Here is a 20457-nt window from a genome sequence, read left to right on the forward strand (position 1 = left end):
GCCATGGCTCACGGGCCCAGCAGCTCTGCAGCATGTGGGATCTTCCCAGACCAGGGCATGAACCCATGTCCCCTGCATTGGTAGGCGGATTCTCAACCACTGCGCCACCAGAGAAGCTCTGTGTTTTTTATAATTAAAAAAAATTGATCTAAAAGAACCTCTGTAAAATGAATTGTTTTCAACTTTCAGAAAACTACATTAGCACATATTTTATTCCTTGTACTTTTTTTTCAACTGACAAAATAACTTTAATGATCTCTAAGGTTAACATTTAACTCTAAAGTCTATGATTTAACCATATAATGAAGGCTACTAATATAAACACTATATATATATATATATATATATATATCCCTTGACATTCGAGAAAAAGCTGCCATGTTAACTTTGGAATTCCTATCTACAAATACCATGGTAAATATAATTCCCGAAGATCATAAAGTACCACAAAACCAAAACAAAAAGAAGTAGATGTATACTTGAATCTCAATGAGAATACTGTACATGCAATGGAGTAACATATGAGCTAATGAATAAAAAGCTCATTCAGTGTGAGCATGGGGTGGAGGTTTAAATTCAAACTCATACCTCTTGTAGTACCTAAGACTCAAACTCTTGCCCTAGCAAAACTTGACAAATTACTACGTTACACTTTTTAAGGGACTGTATGAAAATCACCTATAATTTTTAAGATGCTGACCATCAAATCCACAAATGCCAAGGATTTTCTATACAGACATGCAGATTTCTTCAAGTTTGCTTGAATAATTCCTGTATCCACACTTTTATTTTAAATCTGTGGTCCATTTGCCCCAGGTCTTCCCTGCCTCACCCTAAAAGTACAAAATACAGCTAAGTTACCATCCTGCTATTTCCTGAATCCCACCTTAATTTTCTCCAAATATTATTAAGCCTTTTTTTTTGTAGTTGCTTTACAATGTTGTGTTAGTTTCTGCTGTACACCAAAGTGAATTGGCTATATATATATATATGTGTATATATATACACATATATATATATATATATATATATATATACACACATAGCCAATCTTTTTTGGATTTCCTTCCCATTTAGGTCACCAGCGAGCACTGAGTAGAGAGAGTTCCTTGTGCCATACAGTAGTAGGTTCTCATTAGTTATCTATTTTATACATAGTAGGGTATATATGGCAATCCCAATCTCCCAATTCATCCCACCCACCCCCATTCCTTGTACTTTAAAAATTATCTTAATTCTGACAAAACTGGACCTACAGCCCTTACCATTTTTGGTTTAAAAATGGCAGGGTGGGGTTTCCCTGGTGGTGCAGTGGTTGAGAGTCCACCTGCCGATGCAGGGGACACGCGTTCATGCCCCGGTCCAGGAGGATCCCACATGCCGCTGAGTGGCTGGGCCCATGAGCCATGGCTGCTGAGCCTGCGCGTCCAGAGCCTGTGCTCCGCAACGGGAGAGGCCACAGCTGTGAGAGGCCCGTGTACCGCAAAAAAAAAAAAAGTCAGGGTGAAAACTGTGACCTCTTACTCCTCTTGAAAAAATCTCAAAACTAAGAAAACAGTGAGAAACAGAAATACAAATGACACTTCCATCCTTAAGCACACTAGGAGACACCCCTAACCACATATGTGAGAATGCAATGGGTTAAAAAGGGATGCTGGATGCTCTCAAGCAAGGGAGAAGGCTTGCAGCTTCAAATCTCAACATCATCATACCTCAGTTCCCTAAAGTACTTGGCATGGCCAGAAGGGCAAGGCCAACAAACCCTTGTTTGGCATATTGGAAGCTTTCACAGATTTCATTTTGCATCACTGAGACACAGGAGAATCAGAACTGAACAAGAAATCACGGAGTTTAAAAGGGTACATGTTTTCCCAAGGATTCAAAGAGAATTCTTTGAGAATCTACACAAACTCGCTGCTACCTAAAAATGAACAGGAGAAGGAAGTCAATGGCAAAAACAGCAGATCAATATGTATAGAGTCTTCAAGGTCAAAAAATCTGACCAAGAATTAATACTGAGTTTAACAATATAGTTCAGTATAAAAACAACAGGTAAATATTATTAAATATGTAAGAACTCAAGGAATATTGTTCCTATGAACTGCTCTTGAAGAAAACACTAGTTTATAAAGTTCAATCATCCAGAAGACAAGGAGAAAAACTATGGCCTCCTGGGCCTCAGCACCACCTACCAGTGGCTTAACACCAAGTCTGGGACCCCAGGACACAGCTCCATGTACCAGTAGGCCAGCACTGGCACCAGGACTCAGCCTCATCCACTGTTGGGCAGGCACAAGCCCCTGTAATCCCTGGGCCTCAGCCCCACTCACCAGTGGGCCAATATCAGTCCCAGAACTATAGTGGCCCCACAGCCAACCATGTAAAGACCCAGCCCACCCACCAACAGGCCAGGACCACCCCAGGACTCCTCTGGCCATGTAGTCAAATGTGCCAAGACCCAGCCCCACCCACCAGTGGCCAGCAGCCTCCACAAAAGGTGGGGCCTGGCAACCAGCTAGACTGGGGGCCAGCCATACCTGAGTGTGCCAATAGTAGGCAGCCCACCACAACATAAGCACTGACAGAGCCCACAGAGAGGACATTCCTAGAACTTAAAGCTCTGGTGACCAGAGGGGAGTGTGCTATTGGGATCCATAAGACACTTCCTATATAAGACCACTATTCCAAGATCAGGAAATATAACCAGTCTACTTAATACACAGAAATAAAAGTAGCAAATTAAGCAAAATGAGGGGGACAGAAGAATATATCCCAAATGAAGGAACAAGTTAAAACCCCAGAAGAACTAAGTGGAGGTATGGAAACTACCCAATAAAGAGTACAAGGTAATGATCTTAAAGATGTTCAAAGAACTCCCAAGAAGAATCAATAAACACAGTGAGAAGTTTTAGAAAATATGAAGAGCAACCACAAATGAATACGATAACTGAAATAACAAATATATTAGAAGGAATCAACAGTAGATTAGATGATACAGAAGAATAGTGCAGCGAACTAAAGTCAGAGTAGCGGAAATCACTGAAGCGGAAAATAAAAAAGAATAAAAAGAAATGAGGCCAGTTTAAGAAACCTCTAGGACAACATAAAGCATACTAACATTCACATTATAGGGATCCCAGAAGGGGGTGGGGGTTGGGGGTGGCACACAGAACATATTTGAGGACATAATAGTTGGAGACTTCCCTAACCTGGGAAAATAAACAGACATCCAGGTCCAGAAAGCACAGACAGTCCCAAACAGGATCAACCAAAAGAGGACCACACCAAGACACACTGTAATTAAAATGGCAAAAATTAAAGATAAAGGGAGAATATTAAAAGCAGCAAGGGAAAAACAACAATTTATGTACAAGGGAACTCTCATAAGACTACCAGCTGTTTTTCAGCAGAAACTCCACAAGCCAAAAGGGGGTGGCATGATATATTTAAAGAGATGAAAGAGTAAAACCTATAATGAAGAATACTCTACCCAACAAGGCTTTCATTCAGATTTGGAAGAGAGATCAAAACTTTTACAGACAAGCAAAAGCTAAAAGAGTTCAACACCACAAAACCAGCTTTACAAGAAAGGTTAAACCCACAACTAGAAATATGAAAATTACAAAAGGAAAAATCTCACTGGTAAAGGGAAATATACAGTAAAGGTAATAGATCAATAAAGCTTATAGGAAGGTTGAAAGACAAAAGTAGTAGAATCATCTATATCCACAATAAGTAGTTAAGGGATATGTAAAACAAAAAGATACAAAATATCTTACACCAATCAAAACAGTAAATGAGGGCTTCCCTGGTGGCACAGTGGTTGAGAGTCCGCCTGCCGATGCAGGGGACACAGGTTCGTGCACCGGTCCGGGAAGATCCCATGTGCTGCAGAGCGGCTAGGCCCATGAGCCATGGCCACTGAGCCTGCACATCTGGAGTCTGTGCTCCGCAATGGGAGAGGCCACAACAGTGAGAGGCCCGCATACCGAAAAAAAATGCATTCAAACTTGAGATCAGAAACTTAAAATACTCACATACATAGATATAGATTGCTGTAATATAAACCTCACAGTAACTACAAACTAAATATCTGTAATAGATACACATACAAAAAAGAGGAAAGTATCCAAACATAACACTAAGGATAGCCACCAAACCACAAAAGAGCAAAAGAAGGAACAAAAAGCACTACAAAAATAACCCCAAAATAAACAAAATGGCAACAGATACATACCTATCAATAAATACTTTTAATGTAAATGGACTAAGTGCTCCAAACAAAAGACACAGAGTAGCTGAATGGATACAAAAACAAGACCCATATATATGCTGCCTACAGACTCGTTTCAGGTCTAAAGACACACACAGACTGAAAGCTAGGGAATGGAAAAAGGTATACCATACAAATGGAAAATCATGGTAGCAATATTTTTATCAGACAAAATAGACTTTAAAACAAAGACTATGACCAGAGACAAAGGACATTACATGACGATAAAAGGATGAATCCAAGAAGAAGCTACAGCAACTGTGAATACATATATGCACCCAACAAAAGAGCAGCTAAATACATAAGGCAAATATTAATAGATATAAAGAAAGAAATTGACATTAACACAGTAATAATAAGGGACTTTAACACCCCAGTTACACCAATGGACAGATCATCCAGACAGAAAAATCAACAAGGAAACGCTGGTCTTAAATGACACATTTGTCCAAATGGATTTAATAGCTATATAGAGAACATTCCATGCAAAAAGCAGCAGAATACACTCTTTTCAAGTACATATGGAACATTCTCTAGGATACATCATAAGCTAGGCCACAAAACAAGTCACAGTAAATTTAAGAAGAATAAAATCATATCAAGTTTTCCAATCAAGTGTTCCAATCACAAGGCTATGAGACTAGAAATCAACAAGAAGGAAAAAAAAAACTGCAAACAACACAAACACATGGAGGCTACAAAATATGCTACTAAACAGTCAATGGATCATTGAAGAAATAAGGTGAAATAAATAAATATCCAGAGACAAATGAAAATGAAAATACAATGAACCAAAATCTATGGGACATAGCAAAAGCAGTTCTCAGAGGGAAGCTTATAGTGATACAAGCATACCTTAGGAAACATTAAAAATCTCAAATAAACAACCTAACCTTACACCTAAAGGAACTAGAAGAAGAAATAACAAAACCCAATGTTAGCAAAAAAAGAAATCATCAAGAGCAAAAAATAAATGAAATAGAAACTAAAAAACAATAGAAAAGATCAATGAAACTAAAAGCGAGTTCTCGAAAAGAAAAACAAAATTGATAAGCATTTAGCCACACTCATCAAAGAGAGGGCCCAAATAAATAAAATCAGAAATGAAAAAGAAGTTACAACTGACATCACAAAAATACAAAGGATCACAAGAGATTACTATGAACAAATATACACCAATAAAATGGACAACACAGAAGAAAAGGACAAATTCCTAGAAATGTACAATCTCCCAAGACTTAATCAGGGAGAAACAGAAAATATGAACAGACTAATTACCAGGAATGAAATCAAATCATTAATCAAAAAATCCCCAACAAACAAAAGTCCAGGACCAGAGTGCTTCACAGGTGAATATTACCAAACATTTAGAGAAGAGTTAATACATATCCTTCTGAAACTACCCCAAAAAATGGCAGAGGAAGGAATGTTTCCAAACTCATTCTATGAGCTCAGCCATCACTGATACCAAAACCAGACAAAAACACTGAAAAAAAAAAAAAAAAAAAGTTTACACCCAATATCACTGATAAACAGAAGCAGAAATCCTCAATGAATGAAATATTAGCAGACCAAATTCAACAATATATTAAAAAGATCATACACCATGATCAAGTAGGATTTCTCCCAGGGATACAAGGATGGTTCATTATCCACAAATCAATCAGTGTGATACACCACGTTCAGAAATTAGGGACTAAAAATCATATGACCATCTCAATAAGATTCAGAAAAGCTTCTGACAAAATCCAACATCCATTTATGATAAAAACTCTCAACAAAGTGGGTACAGAGGGAACATATCCTAACATAATAAAGGCCATTATGACAACCCTAACATTATACTCAATGGTGAAAGCTGAAATCAGTTTTTCTAAGACCAGGAACAAGACTTGCTGCTTTTACTCACAAATTACAGGAAGTCCTAGCCACAACAATCAGAAAAGAAAAAGAAATAAAAATACAAATTGGAAAGGAAGTGGTGAAACTGTCACTGTTTGTAGATAACATGATATTATCCATAGAAAATCCTAAAGACACCATCAAAAAAACCACTAGAACCCATTAATGAATTCCATAAAGCTGCAAGATACCATATTTACAGACAAAAGTCTGTTGCGTTTCTATACACTAACTAAACTATCAGAAAGAGAAATTAAGAAAACAATCCCATTTACAACAGCATCAAAAAGAATACAACATGGGGGAACAAATCTAATTAACGTGGTAAAAAAAAGACCTGTACCCAGAAAACTATATGACTCTGATGAAAGAAACTAAAGATACAAACAGATAGAAAGATACACCATGCACATGGACTGGAGGAATTAATATTCTTCCATACTACCCAAGGCAGATTCAATGCAATTCCTATCAAAATACCAATGGCACTGTTCACAGAATTAGAATAAATAATTCTAAAATTTGTATGAAAACATAAAAGACCCCAAAAAGCCAAAACAATCTTAATAAAGAAGAACAAAGCTGAAGGTATCATGCTACCTGATTTCAAACTATACTACAAAGCTACAGTAATCAAAACTGTATGGAACTGGCACCAAACCAGACACATAGATCAATGGAAACAAAGAGAGAGCTCAGAAATTAAGCCCATGGGGCTTCCCTGGTGGCGCAGTGGTTGAGAATCCGCCTGCCGATGCAGGGGACACGGGTTCGTGCCCTGGTCCGGGAAGATCCCACATGCCGCGGAGCAACTAAGCCCGTGAGCCATGGCCGCTGAGCCTGTGCGTCCGGAGCCTGTGCTCCGCAACGGGAGAGGCCACAACAGTGAGAGGCCCGCATACCGCAAAAAAAAAAAAAAAAAAAAAAAAAAAAAAAAAAAAAAGAAATTAAGCCCATGGACCTATGGTCAATTAATCTACAACAAATGAGGCAGGAATACACAAAGGGGGAAAAGACATCCTCTTCCATAAAAGGTGTTGGGAAAACTGGACAGCTACAAGCAAAAGAATAAAACTGGACTACTTTCTCAGACCACATACAAAAATAAATTTTAAATGGATTAAAGACTTAAATATAATACCTTAGAGCATAAAACTTTTAAAAGAAAACAAGCAGTACACTCTTTGACACCAGTCTTAGAAGTATTGTTTTGTATATGTGTCCTCAGGCAAGGGAAACAAAAGCAAAAACAAACAAATGGGACTACATCAAACTAAAAGCTTTTGCACAGTGAAGGAGACTATCAATAAAATGAAAAGGCCACCTACTGAATGAGATTAGATATTTGCAAATGATATATCTGATAATGAGTTAATATACGAAATATATAAAGAACTCATACAACTCAATGCCAATAAAACAAACAACCTAATTAAAACATGGGCAGAGAATGTGAATAGATATTTTTCCAAAGAAGACATAGATGGCCAACAGGTACATGAAAAGATATTCAACATCTTCAATCATCAGGGAAATGAAAATCAAAACCACAATGAGATACAACCTCACACCTGTCAGAATGGCTGTCATCAAAAAGACAACAGGGCTTCCCTGGTGGCGCAGTGGTTGAGAGCCTGCCTGCCGATGCAGGGGACGCGGGTTCGTGCCCCAGTCCAGGAGGGTCCCGCGTGCCGCGGAGCGGTTGGGCCCGTGAGCCATGGCCGCTGAGCCTGCGCGTCCAGAGCCTGTGCTCCACAGCGGGAGAGGCCACAACAGTGAGAGGCCCGCCTAACACAAAAAGAAAAAAAAAAAAAAAAAAGACAACAAATAACAAGTGTTGGAGAGGATGTGGAGAAATAGGAATCCTTGTGCACTGTCGGAGGGAATGTATATTGGCACAGCCACTATAGAAAACAGTATGGAGGTTCCTCAAAAAATTAAAAGTAGAACTACCATGTGATCCAACAATTCCACTCCTGGGTATTTACCCAAAGAAAACAAGAAAACTAATTTGAAAAGATATATGCATCCCTATGTTCACTGCAACATTATTTATAATAGCCGAGATATGTAAACAACCTAGGTGCCCATCAAATAGGTGAATGAATGTGGTATATACAATGGAATATCACTCAGTCTTAAAAAAGAATGAAATCTTACCATTTATGACAACATGGATGGACCTAGAGAATATGATGCTAAGTGAAATAAGTCAGACAGAGAAAGACAAATACCATATGTTTCACTTATATATGAATCTAAAAAACAAAACAAATGAACAAACATAACACAACAGAAACAGAGTCATAGATACAGAGGACAGGTGGATGCTTACAGGGGTGGAGGAGAAGAGAAATAGGTGAGGGAGATTAAGAGGTACGAAAGTTACAAATCAAATGAGTCACGGGTCTGAAATTTACAGTATGTACATTATAATGTACAGTACAATTACATAATATCTTTGTATGGTGACAGATGGTAGCTACACTTATCATGATGATTATTTTGAAATGTACAGAAATAGCAAATCACTATGCTGTGTACCAGAACTAACACAGTCCTGTAGGTCAATTATACTTCAAAAACAAACCAAAAAAACCTGAAAGAAAAATAGATCAGATTTGTGGTTACCACAGGGGGAGGGGAGATTAGATGAAGGCAGTCAAAAGGTACAAACTTCCAGTTATAAGATAAACAAGTACTAGGGATGTAATGCACAGTATGATAAACATAATTAACACTGCTATATGTTACATATGAAAGTTCTTAAAGTAAATCCTAAGAGTTCTCATCACAAGGAAAAAAAAGTTTTTCTATTTCTTTAATTTGTACAAATCTTTAATTCATATCTATATCAGATGATGGATGTTCACTAAATCTATTATGGTAATCATTTTATGATGTACATAAGTCAAATCATTATGCTGTACACCTTAAACTTATACAGGGCTGTATGTCAACTATATCTTAACAAAACTGGAAGAAAAAAAAAAACTACTGACAAAAGGACAAGTTTGAGCATAGATTCCATTTCATTATTGGCTTTAGACTTTAAAAAAAGAGAGATGTTTATGGCTACAGAATATAATGTATATATTACAGTCCCAACAATGTTATATAAACAACAAAAACTGGGAGAGGAAATGGACTAAGGTACGCTTACACCTTTATACTGTACTGCTTTATACCTTTAAGTATATACTTCAACTGTTACAGCTTGATCTATGTCTTAATCTCTTAGCTATAAAAGATGAGGAAATAAGCATAAAGCTATAATAAATATAGATGAACTAAATACACTCATTAAAGGAAAAAGTCTGATAGTAGATCACAAAACAAAATATAACTATGCATACTAGATTACCCCACCCTGCCCAAATTTGAAAGGATGAAAATGAAATACAGGCAGATTCTATATGTTCAAAATAACATAGGCATTATATAGACACAAGGATATTCACTGTAGCACTATATGTAACAATATATTCAAATAACCTAAATATCCATCACCAAGGGCCTGGTTACATAAATTATTTTTCATTCAGTGAAATATTATGTAATTATTTAAAAGAATGGGGTAACAACCATGTACTGGTATTAAACAATTGAGATAGTAAAGCATACTGGCTAATAGTAAGGACTCTGCAGACAGACTGCTGGAGTTCAACTTCCAGCTCCACAACTTATTAGCATTTTACTTAAAGTTTCTATGCCTCAGTTTCTTCCTCCGTAAGAAGGAGATAAATAATATTATCACAACTCTCAAGGTTGTGAAGATTAATAATGGATACCAAAATGCTTGTTAGAACAGGGTCTAGAACATACAAAGCACTGCATAAGTATTTGATTAGTTATAGTTAAGTGAGAAAAACCCAGCTGTAGAACAGCATAGTATGCTATCATTTATGAAAAAAATTAATATATTAATATATGCTTATATATGTATAAATTATCTGTAGAGGTGCACACAAAACTGATAGTGGTTTCCTAGGAAGGGAAACCAGGCAGAAGAGGTTTCAGAGTGGGAGAGAGATTTGCTTCATATGTCTGTATCTTCTGGACTTTGTATCATAAGCATACACTGATCAGATAAAAATCAGTACCCCTGGGGCTTCCCTGGTGGCGCAGTGGTTGAGAGTCCACCTGCCGATGCAGGGGACACGGGTTCGTGCCCCGGTCCGGGAAGATCCCACATGCCGCGGAGTGGCTGGGCCCGTGAGCCATGGCTGCTGAGCCTGTGCGTCCGGAGCCTGTGCTCCGCAACGGGAGAGGCCACAACGGTGAGAGGCCCACGTACCACACACACACACAAAATCAGTACCCTTAAAAATGTTAAGGAATCTAGGATGACTGAACACAATGCCATTTTTCTGATTAGTTCTCTGACTACCATGCCTAAGGTACATTTACTCAGATCAAAGGTCATAAATAGCAAACTCTCAGAGACAAAAGTATTTCTTCAAAGTACCTATGAAAGTTCAGATATGTAATATGTTACTACATAATATACAAAGGATATTTGTTTGGAGACAACACTACAAATACAAATGTTAAAAAGTGTTCATAGCAATGTGCATATAAATAGCAAAACATTAGAAATAACCTACATGTACATCAGTAGTCTCAATAAATTAATGGTGCCACACAATGGAGTATCATTTAGACATTTAAAATCACAGCATACACATGCAGTATAAATTTATGTATAAAATTATAACTGCTCATAAATGATAAACAGTAAATTATGGACTCTTTCTCTATAAGAATACAGATATACTTCATTCCTTTACATTGCTATAATTTATGGTATGACTACACCATAATTTACTTAATCATTCTCATATCAATTGACATTTAGGTTGCTTCTATTAGCCTTTTTTTTTTTTTTTGGCCAGTACAAATAATGCTTCAACGAACATAAATCTTCATACACAGGAACCAGTATTTCCATAAAGCAGATTCCTGAAAGCAGACTGTTTGGTCAAATCTAATGTGCATTTTAAATATTTATGGGTAGTTCCAAACTGTCTTCTTCCAAAGAGACGGCATCAATTTATACTCTCCCAATATTGCCATTATTTGTTCTCATTTTTGCCAATCTGATGTATGAAAAATGATATATTATATTTCCTTGATTAGTGAGAGTGAACAAATCTTTCCATTCTTTCACTATTTGTGGTATTCAGACAAAAAACAGACCACAGCTACACTACGTTTAACACACATTGTGGTTTAAATTTTTCTTAAAGGGCCAATATTTAATAATTGGGAGCTTCACATACAAATTCAGACCTCTACTTTTCATTTTTAAAAATTCAAAAAAAGTGGGCACCACTGGGTTAACATTTCTTAATGACAAAAAGCAACTGGTGCTAAACTGAAGTTGTGCCCACCCAGTGCTCTCCAACTCAACAATCTCATAGGGCGCTTCCCTGGTGGCACAGTGGTTGAGAATCTGCCTGCTAATGCAGGGGACATGGATTCGAGCCCTGGTCTGGGAAGATCCCACAAGCCACGGAGCAACTAGGCCTGTGAGCCAAAACTACTGATCCTGTGCGTCTGGAGCCTGTGCTCCGCAACGAGAGGCCATGATAGTGAGAGGCCCGCGCACCGCGATGAAGAGTGGCCCCCGCTTGCCACAACTACAGAAAGCCCTTGCACAGAAACGAAGAGCTAACACAGCAAAAATAAATTAATTAATTAATAAACTCCTACCCCCAACATCTTAAAAAAATAAAACTCATATATTAACCTTACTGAGTTCACTTATGTTACCTGCCTGATCTCCTGTAGGAATTTAAGTTTAGCACCCCGTTACTATTGAGTTATTTTACATACTAGTTATCAGAATTCTTCCGATGAAGGAGATATATATATATGTGTGTGTATGTGTCTGTATATATATATATATATGTGTGTATATATATACACACACATATAAATACATGTAATTATATTTTTTCTCTGGATGATTTAACTTAATCATATTGTTCATAAATATATATATAAAATATATATAAAATCTTAAAAGTCTAAAAAACACCCATCAAATGATAGCAATGTTTACCCTTGGTTATTAGGATGGTTTTCACTTTTATTTATTGCTGTATTATATTTTTTAAATATACAATAAGCATTCCCTCCTTTGATAATCAGGGAGGGGGAAAAAAGCTATTTTCATTTTGAAACAGAAAATGATAGTTTGGCTATGTTCACTTTTAACCTGACAAAGGATAACAAAATGTATTTATAAAGAAAACCTGAATATATAATACAAGAGAAGCTCAACATAATCAAAGCCCATTTAAATTAGTCTACAATAGCTCATGAGGAACTAAATATATCCAATTCTTCAGATTTGAATTGTAATGTACATTGTTTTTACAAGAGATATTCAAAAGTACTGGAGTGATCTGATTCACATTGAAGTTATAAACCAAGTTTTTGAATATTGGCAGTTCAGAAACCAGTCTTTCCCTCCATTTATGAATATTTCAATTTTTATAAATATAAAAACTATATTTTCATCCAGTCATTTTATTTAATACATACTAAATGCTATGAACTGTGCAAGATACTAAGTATGCTACAATAACAAAGCAAAGTCCTTACCTGTAAGCTCACCAACAAGTGGAAAAGGCAAAAAGATAGTGTGGTAAGAGCTGCTGAAGCACAAAGAGAAGGCACTTAAACCAGTCTTGGAGTTTGGGGGACTCAGGCTTCTTCTTAAAAGAGATAACATCTAAGGAGGAATCAACTAAAAAGAGTGGGAGGGAGTCAGGAATCCTAGAGTCATCCTGACTCCTCTCTCTCCTTCAACTTACATATCCTAACAATCAATAAATCCTACCCATTCTTCCCATAAAACTTCTCCTGACTCTTCAACTTCTCTTCATTCTCAATGCCACTACCCTGTTCCAGGGTACACTGAATACTCTCTTCTTATAACTTTGTAACTGGTCTCACAACATGCACTCCCCGTCCTGTTCCTAACCTAATCATTACACTGTAATTAGAGTGATCATTCAAATATTCAAATCTAATCAAGCAACTGTCCAATTTAGAACGCTTGGAGGGGAGAGTGGGTGGCCCCACAAACATAGCCCTCAGGATAAAATCCAAAATTCTTAGCAATAACTACCAAGCCTCCCAAGATCTGGCCCCTGACTTCTCCTGCCATAACTCCAACATTCCCCACCTTGTCCTCTGGTCACGTGAACTTCTTTCAGATCCCATAGCCAAGTCCTACTATCTCTTGTCCCCAGGACTTTGCATGAGCTACTTCATTCCACCAGAAACAGGTTTACAAGTTCTTCACTGAGCTAACTCCATGTATCCTTCAGATCTCAGTTCAGAAGTCAGGGAAGCCTTTCTTGACTACTCAAAAGCCTTTCTGAATACTGCCTCCCCCACCCCCCCCACTGTGCTCCCATTTAAAATTTCCCCTATTAGAATATTTTTCACACTGTATCATACTTGTCAAGTTAGTTGTCTCTCATTTAAAGTAGTGGGAAAACAGGGAGCCTTCTTTTTCACAGTTGCATCCTAATAGTTATAAATAATACCTGGCAGTTATATTTACTGAAAGAATTATAAATATTTGTTAACTTGGCTTTATCTACCTTACTAAATAGTAGCCTCCTTAAAATTTTTACTCTAAAGTACTTTACAACTTCAAAGACACGATGAACTTTTTATTAAGCACTCAATAAGCATGTAGTAAACACTTGCTGAAAATAGTTGAACAATAAGCAAAGACAAAAACCTTCTCATTGCATAGTTTCCCTATACTCTACTTAAAATTAACTCTAAATCACTCAGATTTTTAAATGAATACCTAAAAATGGCAAGATTTCAACTATTTTCCTTTGTTTTTAAAGATCTGAAACGCTCCTTACTCTTTTACGTAGTTTAAAGGACAATAAACTGCTCTCCCCTCCAAATCACATAAAGCTATATATTTTTGTAGTTCAAAAGTCAAAAAAGGAATCTTCAAAACTGGAAGACCAAAGATCAAGAAAGCACCCAAAATTAACATGTTCAAGGGAATGTTATTGTTCAGAGAGAAATGGAAAAACACATCCTTAAACAACATGACTGAACATGAGGTGAGAGTACTTTTCAGGGAGGCTAAAGAAATAGCTGTAAATAAAGAAATAAAATGCTCTGTATTAGTCCATGTTAATTAGAATCATGCCAGGAGTGTACAACTCATAGCACCTCTAAATTCATTCATTCAGCTTTTCCCCCCTGTGGTAAAGAGGCAAGATGAAATAGCTTGGACTGACGTGGAGAAGGACTAAATTTTATATAGTAGCAAATACATGAGAGTTTTTCAAGAAATCTGGTGTTCTTTCTTATGGGAAAGAATAAGACTTATTACACAATTTTGATTCTGAGTAAACAGAAGTTTTAAGCAAAGAATTGAAAATTTCTGTTTACTCGACCTAAAAGTCAATCCATAATTGAGACTACAGCTCTCTTGTATAACACTTCAACTCACTATATTTATATAAACTGCAAGATTCTCCAGCAAAAGAAAAGGCAGGGGTGGGGTAGAAGGGATTTAAATCTCTCAATATGATTAAGATATAATAATAAACATCAAATATCTTGAGCAAACTTTATCTGAAAAACTTATGCCACGCGATCTCAAAAAAAGATTTGCCTGTGAATATTTGTTTAAACTGCCTTTCTTTCCAATGAACTCAAATCGTCACACAGAACCTAAGTATTCCCAACATACACTTTACTCTTCATTTAACATGGCCTAATTGGCAATAAATCAAAAAGTTGTTACCTAATTATCAGTGTAAAGCACAAGAGATAAAATATAATTGCTATCTTAGGTTATATGCACTAAGGTGACTACAGTATTCAAAAAGTATTTTCAACTTAAACAAATAATTTTCAGTACTTTTAAGCTAAAAATTAATTACATTTAACTGCTTTTTGTATGTATAAACCCACACATTCTTTCACTAGGTCTTATCTGATTATAAATCCTTTCCATTACTCATTCTATAAACTATTTTTCAGAAACTGTCAGAAAAAAAATATAAACAAAAAAAAATTTACTACACATAGCAAGATTAGAAGTGTGGTCTCAAGGTAGGTATCTTACATTTAAGAATCAGTATTTATTAAGTTGCCATTATTATAAAACAAATAGCCTTTCTCACATTCACATAGTCCATTTTTGAGATTATTTAGATGAAGACCATATGTTCAACTAATTATTTATCTAGTCGTCCTAATAGCTGTTAAAATAGGATTTACACCATGCATTTTGGGCCTTAAAAATATAATCTTGTTATCTCTGTATTACATTTTTTAAAATATCCTTAAGCAAAAAATCTTCCTCATACAATATCAAAAGAAATATGTTGAGCAGCCAGGCCCAATTTAACTTAGGGATAATAAAGAATTTCTCCCATCAGAAGCTACTCTAAATACTGAAAGGCATCCCTTGCTTATAGTTTTGAATATATATATTTTTAAAAATCCACACATTTTTGTAATTTAACACATTAAATCTAACCAGTTCCCAACTGGTATGTACTATCTACTATTGTGTGACTATAGTTGCAAAATATGATTCCCACCTACTTTACAGAAGCTGTGATGTAAAAAAATTCTTACACCACAAAGATGTAAATCCCATTTAGTAATCTACAGGTTGCAAGTGATATAGTACTTAAATTATGCAGAAAGAAATAAACATTATTTGGCTTTACTTAATTTCAACTACTCTCAGAAGCAACTCAAATATTATCAAATTGTTAGTTATAAAAACTGGATAATGGTATGGTCAGAAAAAAGATGTGTCAATTAATAAATTATTTTTAGACATGAATCTACATTTGCAGATCATTCATCTTCAAAGAAGTTGAATATAATAAAATATAGCAAAACTCCAATTATATGAAACAATTTCAACTTTCTTTGATAAAACAAAAATCTTCAAGATCTTGCCACAGGATCATTATTATTATATCAATTATCGCAGTGTGTGTGTGTATGGAAATGTCACGCATTAAGTGAGCTCCTGTTGAAAAAAGGTCAGATAAGTTTTTTATATTTTTGTATGCAGATACTTAGTTATGCATTAAAGCACTGTTGACAGAGCTGACTCTATAAAAATTATACAGCTGACTTTTAAGGTAAATTTATTAAGTCATTCCTTTTTCATATCACAAAAATCTTTAAACTGAAACATCTAACTCTAATATCCACTTGCTTGATATTATAATTAGTGTAAATCAACTTAGTCCCTTTTTTAATTAACAAAATAAGCTGGTAAATATGTTTTATCAAATGTTTTCACAATATACTATCCTGAACAATGGATATAAACTAGTAGATTTCATTCTTTATATTTAGTTTCTAATCAGTTTCAGTATCTGGTTCTCACAGTCTGACACAATGCTGCAACGTTTGGGTTGCACAACATTCTAGGGGAAATGTTTAAAATTATTTCCACTGAAATATTTAAGTCCTGTACACAAGCATCATGGAAATGTTTACATCAGTTGTCAAACTTTTTAAATGAAAATATTACATTTTAATAGAATTTTTTTTAATGTTTGTGCTTCAAAAATAGTGACTCCATTTTTTAAAAGTCATTTTTCTCAAGCCCCAAAACAATTCTTGCTTTTCACGCCTCATTTGCAACCTAAAACATTACTACGTGATTTATGTCACTCATTCACTCACTGACCATCATTATATTTGATCACCTTTAGGTCCTTACTGCCCAAAGCCCAACACAGTCTCACATGTTTTGGAGCTTCAATACACTTTGTTCTTGTCCTAAATACTCATGTTTTGTGCGTACTACTATAAGCTATTATATAACAGGAGGTGGGAAAAATTAAAAAATATTGCAGCACTACAAGCCATTTAACATGCTGAGTTTCCACAGTTGCTTAGTGGGTGTTCTGAAACTAGGCCATATTTCTAGTATTAAGAATTTCAAATCTGTACTTCCAAAGTACAGAAATAACTGTTTTCAAGATTAAATCATAAAACCTTACTATTTTAAGCTCCCTGGTATATAAGCATCCCATTTCTATGAGTTTAAAGCTGTAATTAACACATGGTAGATAAACCAATATTTGTTTTAGCAACAAATAAGAAATAACTAACTCTTTTAACTATCCTTATAATACTCAAGAGAATTCAACAGGTTACAAAACTAAGACAAAATGCAATTTATATGAACCAGAACTAAATCCCTTCAGTGAAATATCAAATTCTTTATCCCAGAAGATATAAAAAACAAAGTTGAATTAAATATAATCTATTTCAGGTCACCCAAGCAAAGAAGTAATTATGACCTGCAATCTAATTTTTCCAGTCCAGGTTACCAAGAAATACCAAAAATAAATAAATAAATAACTTACTCTCTTTAACAGTTTAAAAGCTGCGGAAATATTTGTCATTTTGTCATATTGTTGCAACAGGTATGTTTTCATTCAAAACTGATAAAAACATGTTGTTACTCAATTTTACATATTTCATACCTCAGTACATAAACACATGGTAGGTATAAAACCTACAAACTTTTAAGGCAGTAATATTATACTACACTGATTCGGTACTTTCAGACAATTATTTGCTTCAGCTTAGTTTTACTCAGTAAATACTTCGAATACCTATTAACGTTTTGTCTCATTAAGCGAATCTTCCCAATAACAAAAGGTTAACACATTAAAATTCTTAATTGTATCATTTTAGATGGAAATCTTTCTGAAATATAATACATGTTCCTGTGTCATCTCTAGCAAAATTTACTAACAGCAATTAATCTCGCCATGATCTTACATCATCATTTCTGCTACACTCTTCTCCATATAAAACAAATGACATCTTACAAAGATTTCAAATGTTTATCCCATAAATTTGCCTTAAACTGCTATATTCTTTTAAATGTGTTGTATCTGCTTTTTAAGTATTTTACCCTTGCTTTTATTTTCAACTTTCATGTGGCCCCGAGGAGTACCCCAGTCCTTTTTACATTTGGTTAACAAACTTTTTTAAATTGTACATTATAAGAGTTTAGAGAACCCTCAATTAAGACCTAGGGCCATTCTAAGAGCAGGAAATGTGTTTAAGAGCAAAAGCACTATGACAACTCTTCGTCCTTTTCAGTGGACTGTTTGGAGGCCCTAGACTATTAATTTAAACTATTTTTCTATTAAGAGCCTACAAAGTCAAGACATTGTATACTGGAGAAATGGTAGTAAAGGCAGCAGACAGACCTGATGCTCATCATGAAGTTTACAGTCTAACAAAAAAGACAAACACATCATTACAAAAATAATTTAGTGTTATAAAAAGGAAATACAGGTGTGGTAAGGGACCTTAAAACAGGAGAACCTAACTAGAGATCAAAGGCCTCCCAAAGGATATGATATGGATGCCTGAGGGGCAATTAGGAAGTTAGCCAGGTGCAGAGAGCATGGGGTTGTATCCAAAGAGATGATACCAGAAACGTTTTAGTTTCCTAAAAAATAACCTTGAGATAAGTGAGATGTTATAATTTTTATGAGGTAATTGCTAAAACGTGAACATTTAAAAAGGATTTCTCAGATTTCTAAAATGAAAATAACATTATACAAGCAATACAAGAATGTTTTAAAATGGGAAAACTATGGTACTTTGGAGGGAATGAAGTTTGGAATGACAAATAAGGTCCCTCATTGTGCCCTCAAATAAGTACTAAATCATATTATATGAAAAATTACTTAATATTCAAGTTCAGAGAACTTTTAAATCATATAAAGCCATATAAAGACTTCTACCAGGATATAACTGCTGATCATACAGTCTGACTTACCTGAAGCAAACAGTGACACTTTGAAATAAGTATGAGAAGAGGTTGTTTCTAATGTTCTCACAAGAGTGCATTTTAAATGTTTGTATAATAAAACCTTACCGTGAGTTCTAAGGAAGGAAATTCATAAATGTTACCTTAACATGATGCATACATGCTAAGAAAAATATATTTAAATATGATTTTGAAACATTTTATCATTATCCAAGTTCTAATTCTCAGAATTATTCCACATTAGGCTGACATGTTCTTGTATTTAATTAAAATATTAATGGAAAATATACAGTTAAAAGTTTTAAATAATAATTTGGAGCAGCTCCCCAACATTAATGGAGATCCATAGTTCAAGGCCCAAATTAAATGAGGTACACAAGACAGAACAATCTCTAAAAGTGATAACTTTAATGAAAGCCTACTGTATCACTTAAAAGATCAGGTCATACATGGACTCCAAATTGTTATTCCCTGCAGTTCTCCAAATGGACTTTAACATCTCTAACTTCTATGCTTTTTCTACCCTCTACCTATCCAACTTATTCCTCAAGAGTTAGTTCAGGTTGTATCCTTCAGTAAGAATTGCTGGTTATACATGCAGTCTGAATCTTAACTCATCTGAGTTCTTCAGTGTATACTGCTATCAACGTGCTTGTCACATTGTAAAACAATTTACTACTTGTCCCGTTCATGCAGCAAACCATGAACTTACTGAAAGCAGGAAACATAGTATATTTATTCCTGTTCCCTCACAGTATGGGACACACATGGCACTCAGTAGAAGGTCTATGACATTAGTGAGTATGAAACTAGTTAGTAAGAAATATTTATAGAACAAAATTTAAAAGTTAACTTAAAGACTTATCTGCAAAATTGTGAAAGTCCTGAAACCAGGAAGGACTGTTGTACAACACAAAAGTGGACACTGAGAAAGCCCAAATTTAACTGATGAAACTAACTCAAAATCCTAGACATTATCCTTGTCAGAACAAGTCATTTCCACTTTACCTCAAAGACATCAGAAAAACTAAAAGAAAAAAGATTTACCTGTCAACTGTGAAATTACTTAAATTTTCAGGATTTATAAATAGTGTTTGAGGGCAAATAAAATGCTTAAATTGTGTGTTCACAGTGCTATGAACATTAGAAGATAGACATGCCAAGATACTTCATATAAGTCTTTCCGGTTCATTTCACATAGGGACCAATTATACCCTCTTAAAGTCACCTGTAATGTTTTAGCTTCAAGCAATATGTTCATTCTTTCCAATAAAAGAACCTTTACCTTTTACAGCATGAGCTACTTTTTGCAATCAGTTCTGATCTTTAGAAAAGTTGGAATGAGACATATAGTGTGAAATAATCTAATTAGTTCTTTAAATCTTGATAATGGGAATATCTTACTTTCTCAAAAAGCACATGTTATCAACATCTCAAAAGCTGGAGAGCC

General features: G+C 35.3%; 1 protein-coding gene across 5 annotated transcripts in view; it reads right to left on the minus strand.

Annotated features, from left to right (window-relative positions):
• The window catches only part of SHOC2 (SHOC2 leucine rich repeat scaffold protein), a 104678-nt gene that overhangs the window by 79610 nt on the left and 4611 nt on the right, over positions 1–20457 (minus strand). The window contains exon 2 of one of the 5 annotated variants that reach the window (XM_067024682.1): positions 7747–7963. The exons of the other annotated variants lie outside the window; for them this stretch is intronic. The gene's annotated coding sequence lies outside the window, so the exon portion shown is untranslated. The remainder of the gene's footprint in view (positions 1–7746; positions 7964–20457) is intronic. 5 annotated transcript variants of the gene reach the window in all.

The sequence above is a fragment of the Kogia breviceps genome, chromosome 2, assembly GCF_026419965.1.
Source record: "Kogia breviceps isolate mKogBre1 chromosome 2, mKogBre1 haplotype 1, whole genome shotgun sequence".
Lineage (NCBI taxonomy): Eukaryota > Metazoa > Chordata > Mammalia > Artiodactyla > Physeteridae > Kogia > Kogia breviceps.